The following is an 8094-nucleotide window of genomic DNA, read 5'->3' as shown; positions in this document are numbered from 1 at the left end:
GTAGGTTTTTTGGTTTTAACTTTTAAAGAAATATGAACCACTGTTTTGTTTTCTCTGATCTCTTTTTTTGTGAAATGTGGCTGAAGTTTTTAAGTTTTAGTGGTTTAAGGTTTTTTTAAGTTTTTGGCAGTGTGGTTTAAGTGACGTTGGGGTTTTGAATGGGTCTTTGTATGTGGGAAGGGGTGACATTTTGGAAACGTCATTCTTCCATAGGTCAGCAAACCCAGGTCACTTCATGGGAAAGCATCTGATAATGACTGGTAGCAACAGTAACTAAATAGTGACATGAGAAATTGCCCTTGATTGACTATTAATATATATGACATTAAGAGGCACTGAGGATTGCATCTTAGGAGCTGTGTCTTGTTGTTGCTGAGTGGGCAGCAATCCTGTTTGTCTAATTGAGCTTCACTATATCATAGTGTTCAGAGTTCATTCATCCTACTGGGTTGCTTTCTAGTGTTTTCCTTTTTTAGAAGGACACTGTTATATATAGCAATGAACACTTATATAAATAGTAACGAACGCATCGCAGTCATGCATGACTTTTTCCTTGTGGAGTAGGGCAGAAGTTTTGTTCCCATTTTACAGAGATGATCTCTGCATCTCAGTGTTCTCCTACACATTTATTCACGTTGAAGCTGGGTATGACAAACCCCAGATATGTGGGGCTTGAATACATTTGTTAGGTGGCTTTTAAAGCAGAATTTTTTCCAATATGTCAAAAAATGGATTTCATGGGGATTGGGGAATCAATTCTTTCGGGGATCTGAGCTTAAAATGATGTATTGTCTAAAGCCATAGATTAAATCTGGGCTTGAATCCTTGTTCACAGGCTCGCTGGCCATTCTTCCTGCCAGTTTGACTTAGCCTTTTCCCAATCCCCTTTAAGAAAGTGCTGACTGAAGAGCAGGCTGAAAATCATACATTTTAACTTTATATCCTACTTTCAAGCTGAAGTATTTTTTGCTTTGTTTTTCTTTAAGCAGACCCTCTGGAGGCTTGTTAAACTATGAAATGGTTAGAAAAAGGCAGCCCAGAGGCTCTAGCTAGGGGTATTAAATGTCCTAGGCAGTCCTAAAAAAGCTGCTCGATCTCCAGCATAAAATATAACAAAGGGGGAAAATCTGATTTTTGGGTCACTGTAAGATGACTTGAATGTAACTTCTAAATTTCCAGGTATTTTTCTTGGATATCCCAATTACATCTGTGCAGAGAAACAGATGGTATTGACATTTCCATGGCAACCCATTGTAACGTTTCAGATATTGACCTGAAGGTCATAAATTACTGAAGCAGAATTTTTTTGGAAGACTGGGAAAATCTATCTGTCTGCTGCAAAATGTATGGGCAACAGCATAGCACCAAAACATAGATGAGAAAACACAGGCTTTGGAATGAAGTCTGGGCTGAAAGTTAAGTGGAAGTTTTGTTTAAAACTCCACTGATGGTGATTAACATCAAGTGACAGCCCGGAGGGGTTAGTTTTTGCCATTTTTTGGCTGTAGACCTGGTTTGTATTTGTGGCTGGATGTGTGATAGAGGTGGGATGCTTGTAAAAATGTTGTAACTCCTATTATGCTTGTATTGGAGGTGCTAACAGACTTCAAGAGAGCCTCACCTGGCTGCCTTCATGCTGCTGTTACTCTGGCTGTTGGCGCTGATGGTGGGATGTGGGTGGGAAGGGCACACAGCCTGAATTAGTTAAGCCTTAGATCTATGTGGAGGTGTTTACTGGTCTATAATAACTGATTGCCTGCCGTTCCATCTGGGATCATCTTATCAGACATCCTGAAAAGAATTAAATGGTCTTCTCTGCTGCTGAAACCCTGGTGGAAAGCACAGGCAAAGGGCAGAGCATTCCTTGCAAGAAAACTGGTGCATCTAAGCTCTGAAGATTTGCAGGAGATAAGATTGATTGCCCTAGTAGGATTTACAGTCCTTATGCGTCTCAGGTCAGGCAACTGGAAAGCCTGATTGTCTCTGAAGTAATGGCGGGGGTATTTCCAAGAACCTTTGGGAGAAAGAATGCCTTAGCTAAAAGGACACATTTTTACTTAAAATTATTTCCTCTCAATTTTTTAAAGTTTTTAAAGGAGAGCTTGGAGTCTTTGCAATGCGAGATGGAACTGTATTCCCACCAAATAAATTACAGTGTCTCTTTCAAAATCCCTGTAGGCAATGCATGTTATGTGATAGCTAATTCTCACAGACCTTATACGAATGCATTTTCTGGGAACTGCTTTTATAATAATAAATTACTGGTTGGCAAGTGGATAGGGTTCAGCCAAGCCATGCACTTGATCCCGTTCACAGTGATTTTAATGGAAAAGTTCCCAGTGAGTTTAGTGGGGACAGACCCAGTGCAAGGCTGTGGGAAACTGGGTGGCTGAATTTCCCCGAATTGCAAAGTGTCTTTGTCTGCTTCTGTTTTGATTAATTTTGTACCTTCTGGGTTTCATGATTTACTTTGAGATTCATTTGAACACATTGAAACCAATCTGTAACTTGAAGTTACATTAAGAATTGAGCATTGAGAATATCCTGTGTATTCCTAACGATGGAGCGTGTTTATGGATGTGATGGAATGGACCCAGGTATTCCTACCACACGCTTCCTCGCTCTCTGACACCCCTTTTATGTCTGTCGGGAGACAGCAACATCTTCCACTATTCATGAAAAATTATCACAGCCCCCTGGAAATTACTCTTATTTTTTACTGTTTTTCCACTGTATTGCTTGCAGAGATTGTATGCTTTTATGTGCTATTTTACAGTTGCAACAGGTGTGCTTTCACCACTTAGCACGCAGGCTTGTGACAGTGTCATACGCATTCACGTAATTTGCTCAGAATTTAGGCAGAGACTTTTTCTGCCTTGAGCAGCTTGGCCACTATGAGACGACCTTTTTTTTTCTCCCCACTTATGCTTTGTCAATACCCTTCCTCATGTGAAGAAACACATCATTAGTTTCAACCAGTTCAACCGATTTGTCGTTAATGAATCTGATGGTCGCTTATGATCTGGAAGCTTCTTAAGTTATATGTCTCGGGATTTCAATGTAAGCTGCTCCTTTTTATTTTTAATGAGCGCAGTCTTTCTTCCTATCACCTGATCAGGTACACCTTCCTCCAGTGTTTGTTACAGATGCATTCAGAGCTGGGATGCAATTCTGTCAAACTCTGTCAGTAATAATTGCGCCTCCATTCCTTCTGGTGCTGATTAAATAATTTTCTGATTTTTCTTTGTACAGCCCTCTTTTGGGATATGCGCTTCACTGTGCTTAATCTCATTATTCCATTCATACTTTGGTTTTAATCCAATTTGCAGGACAGACACAGTGCCTTCCTTTCCAATAGTGCTTTCCAAAAATCACCGCTCTGTGTTCAGGTAGCACAACCTTCTTCTCATCCCTCTGCTCCAATTTTCTGAAAACTGCTCAACCGATTTTCAATAATTGGTTGAATTAGCATGGGGCTGTTCTGTATGTTTCTTCACTTCACCAAAACTATTTCAGCTCTACAGCGTAACGGTAAAATTTTCTTTTTTTACTCCTTAACTCTGTTATTACTAGTTTGTTCTTCCAGTTCCTCTCTTTTTCTCTCATCCAGTGGAGCCTCTTCTTTTCTTTTAACAACAGTTAATTGGTCTAATGCAGGTCTCCAGGTGATGTCTTGGTGATTTACATCTTTCCTAGATATCCTAGTATCTTTCAGGCTTCTCATCCACACTTTTCAATGAACCAGTCATACCCCCTCAATATTTTGACCACTCTATACCAAGATGCCATGTTGCATGAGGCCTTTGCTGCTCTCATTTTATTTTCTTCAAATTTATAGTGAAATTGTTGGAAGAACTTGATATCATTGTGTTAGCAGTTAGGAGAATTAAGCTTTCATGGGCGAATTAGTCTTGAAACACAAAACCAACACACAATCTTTGCTCCCCAAGTCCTAAAATATCCATTAAATCCAAGCAAAGCACCTCTCAGTTCTGTTATAGCTGAAAAGGACAGAAACGCACTTCCCTGCGCTCTAATACCAAAAGCATCTTGCAGTATTGATCTGTCTCCATTCTTCCAGACGTTAGTCACATGCAAATACCTTTCTCACTTCATATATAATAAATGTAAATAGTTCAAGTTTTTCAAAACAAGTTTCAAGTTCTTTAGACACCCAGGAGAAATTACTGTCTTCAGCCTCTACAGAAAGGACCTCAAGAAGGTAATTTTGTTGGTTTTGGGATCTGAAGGGAGAATCAATAAGGCACCTACACACTTTGAAGCTCCTGGTCTGACCTCTGTATACCTGTTAGCTGCTCTCCTCTTGTTTCTCCTGCTCACAATTGCCTTGATGACAAAGTCAGGGTAAGCCCTTGGACTTAATTTCATTTTACTTTTTGCTCTTAAAAACCACAAAGTGATTAACAGAATGGTTCAGAAACGCTGCCAGGAGCTCAGGGTAAATTCCCTTCTCTTGGAAGTGCTGAGCTTGCACTGGAAGAGGGGGCTGCTGTGCAAATCCAGGCTGGGATCGGCTCTCCCTTTGCAGAGGGGCCTGAAGACACATGCTGCTGCTGGAGGTGCTTTCATTGCTCGGTGCTCTTGCCCTTTGCCAGGAGAAAACTTTTCGTGCTTAGGGTATAGACACATCGTGCCCTGTCTCTGCCAACTGAGGGGCTCCGATGGCTCCTGGGCAGACTGGGTGAGGACAGCAGCACAACTCGCCTTATTCCTGGAGGAGAGCAGCTCTCGTACATGCTCAGTGCACGACGGTTCCCTGCCAGGGTGGTTGGTAGGCAAGGTGGGACGGCACATAGCAGAGCAAGGAAGCAAAGAAGGAGTGCCATTTAGTGTCTGGTTGTAGAGAGAACTGTATGCTTGCAATATGTTTTGCCTTCTGCTGGCAGTCCTGGTGTGAAAAGCAGCATATCTTAATTAAGGAGTGTCAAGATACTCGATTCTTCCAATCTGCCTTCCAATCTGAAGTGTTGTTCTTTGCTGATTTAGCTGTATCTTGTAGGGAGTCTGTACCCTTATGATTGAGTTTCATGAAGAATTTCAGTGTCACCTGATTTTTGATACATTATAATGGGACTTGGACAAATCTTTTATGCCCTGTCGATCATCATTCTGTCCAGGATTTTCTGAACAAGGATCTGTGTGTGCTCTGAGCAGAGTCGATCTACAGTGTGCAAGATGTGTGGGACTCGGTGTGCATGTCCCACACCACTGGTCCACCTACCCACTGTAAACCCAGTACATACCAGTTGTGTCCTGCTTGCTGTACGTGCTCAGGAAATTTCAGAGTGTGCTCTGCACATGTGAGGCAGCACTGAAGGACATCTCAAATTTACTGGGTACGTGTGTGGCTCACTTGTTCAAGTACATTGCAGCTGCACTAGATTTATTGTGCTAATGGAGTTTGTTACCTCATGACCGGTGCTGTTCTATGGAGTGGTCCAAAACACCAATAGCTTGGTCAGACATCTGGACATCTAGAAATGTGAGACAAACAGACAGTGTTCTCTAATTCCACCTGGGCAAAATTTCTGGGAAGATAAAGAGCAGAAGTAGGAGGAAACCTGGATGAACAAACTAATGTCAAAACGTTAATCTCAAGGACATACTGTTCTCAAGAGCTTTGTCAGGATTGTGTTTGATAAGAATCAAATTTCAGTGTTTTTTGGATTGTGTTGTTGAACAAAATGAAGCTTTCTTTGCTAAACTAAAAATGAAGAATACAAAAGGAACTTGTTATTGGGTAAAGAATTTTGTCTTACTAGAACCATCTTCCCCTGAAATATGAAAGATCCTTTCCAAATGCAAAAGTTATGCAAACATGTCTGAATATAGAAGTGAAACTGGAAAGCAGTGGGTTTCTTTTGCCAGTTTTGCAGGAGGCCACCCACAAAGGTATATCTTCATTTTTCTGTTTCTGATTTTGTGGGTTTTTTTTTCCTTCTGGAAAAATACAATAAATTTGGGCCAAAATCAGAGCCTATTTTGATTTTATAACCATTCTTATCAAAGCAGGAGTGAAATGTAGTTTCAATTTTCCAAATAATGTATGATTAGCTGAGGGGAAAAAAAAAATTAAAAATTAAGTTGAAAATTTGATGCAAATGATTTATCACCAAGGCTCTTAAGTTCTTGATCAGACAGACTCGTACATACACCTTTTTTACGTAAGCGTAGAAAAGCATTCAGTCAGACCATTTGGTTGAAGGCATTTTCCTTGCTATTAGTTGGTTTTGGCTGTATTTTTCTCTTAGCTTTGAGTGTTTGACAATGGTTTGCTGAGTTAGAATGAAAGTCCTGTTTTGACTTGGTATTTCCAATGTGTTTCTTGACTGTTGATGTTCTCAAATTTTACTTGTCTTGAGAGGCTGTTACTTTCCATTCTGCATATTCGCTCACTGACCAAATGGGCAGGAAATCTGCTTAATTTCTGTGTAACCCAGAGAAACGTAGGATTCCCCACGGAGGGACGTTTTGCAATGATTACAAATGATTCCTCTCTCTTTGCATCTGTCTCTCTGCTTGCGCTGCTCTGGGTACCATCTGATGTATGATTTTTCAATGCAAGCAAAACCTTAGAAATGTGGTTAGAATGTGAGATGTTTATCATTCTTTATGATTCAGAAGCCAAATACTCCAGGTCTTTGAGGTCACTTGTGTAGCAGTATCAGTATCCTCTGTCTACTATGGAAATAATCTCTTTGGTCCTTCAGTGTACCCCGAGCCTATGTACCACCACTCCCTCCTGTGCATTGTTCAGACTTATTTAAAAGAATTCCAGAGAAAGAAATTCAACAATTTGCACTTGGAGCCTACATTGTAGTCTAAATGATCTCACTGCTTAAAAATGTTTTCTTGGGTCTAGGTTTAATAATTTTTCACAATCTGTCCTTTGTAGCTAACCCTCCCCCACTTTCTTAAAAAAAATTCCTTCCCTTCCATGTGCCAGTGTTTTCTACACACATAAGCTGTTATCAGGTTGTCTCAGCCATCTTTCAATCAAGATGTACTTTTTAGTTCCTGTAGATGATTATTTTTTTTCTTCATCTTTATGTAAATACGAAAATCGTACTAATGTAACCTCCTGTAGTTAAAATGATGCAGCCTCGCTTGCGTTGTTGTGTAACTTAGTTCTGTGGGAAGAGAAATTCTACTTGGGATAAGGCACCTTTATCCCGGTACCCAAACTGTTGATTGTACTGATAATCATCACCCAGAAGGTAAGTGATCTAGGACAATGAACCAGAAGGATGCCTTTAAGTGAACAAAGATTTCCACACCCTTAAAAAAAGAAAAATAAAGCAAATGGGTAGGCAGCTTGGCAACACAGTCATCAGCTGAGTAAATGTGTCCTTGAGCAGAGTTCATGTTCTGCTGTGATTTGGTGATGTTTGGAAGGAGGAATGACTCTTATTCATATGCTCATATTCCTGGATAAGTCTCAGTGATTAAGACATCCTGACTGAGCAGAGCTGGTTTTCATAGCTTCAGAATTGGGACAAAGCAATATTCAAATGTGGAGGATGCTGTTAATCCTGCAGTCCTGTCCTGACACTGGGTGTAGTTATTTTCTTTAAGGAACACTTTTCCAGACATGTTGCGGCTGTATGGTGTTGGAATGGCATCACATCCTGACTTTGAATTAAAAAAGGTTTCAGAGTTAATCAAATATAATCACAAACAAAAAACTTAATAATGCAGGTGCTGAACTCTTAGGTCTGTGTCATACAGAGGCTTTTTAAGAGTTACTGAGACAGTAACTTCTCTCAATTACACTGGTGATGGTCCAAAACTCTCCAAAGCCATTGAGCTCATGCAGATTACACTAAATATCTACCAGCACAACTGACAGTTGACTCTAGTCCCACCTCTTTCTTTTCCATGTGCTCCATTGTCTCCAGAAATGGGGAGAATGTTGTTCTCTGCAAAGAGAAAAATAGATCATTGAATGCCTGTGCTGAGGTATACACTAACCAAAACATAGGAAATGGTGCCAGAAAATTCCTAGCTAATATATCCAACTATTTCTTTAAATGGATTGCTCAGCAGTTCGCTCAGTTCTTGCAAGTTAAATCA

The 8094-nt window shown here is 40.3% G+C and overlaps 1 protein-coding gene across 1 annotated transcript in view; it reads left to right on the top strand.

The window, feature by feature from the left end:
- Positions 1-8094, top strand: part of ADAMTS2 (ADAM metallopeptidase with thrombospondin type 1 motif, 2) — a 114324-nt gene that overhangs the window by 13205 nt on the left and 93025 nt on the right. The window lies entirely within an intron of this gene.

The sequence above is a fragment of the Cariama cristata genome, unplaced genomic scaffold (genome assembly GCF_000690535.1).
Source record: "Cariama cristata isolate BGI_N322 unplaced genomic scaffold, ASM69053v1 scaffold6719, whole genome shotgun sequence".
Lineage (NCBI taxonomy): Eukaryota > Metazoa > Chordata > Aves > Cariamiformes > Cariamidae > Cariama > Cariama cristata.
Note: the sequence above shows the minus strand (reverse complement) of the source record. Positions and strands in the feature narration are given on the sequence as shown.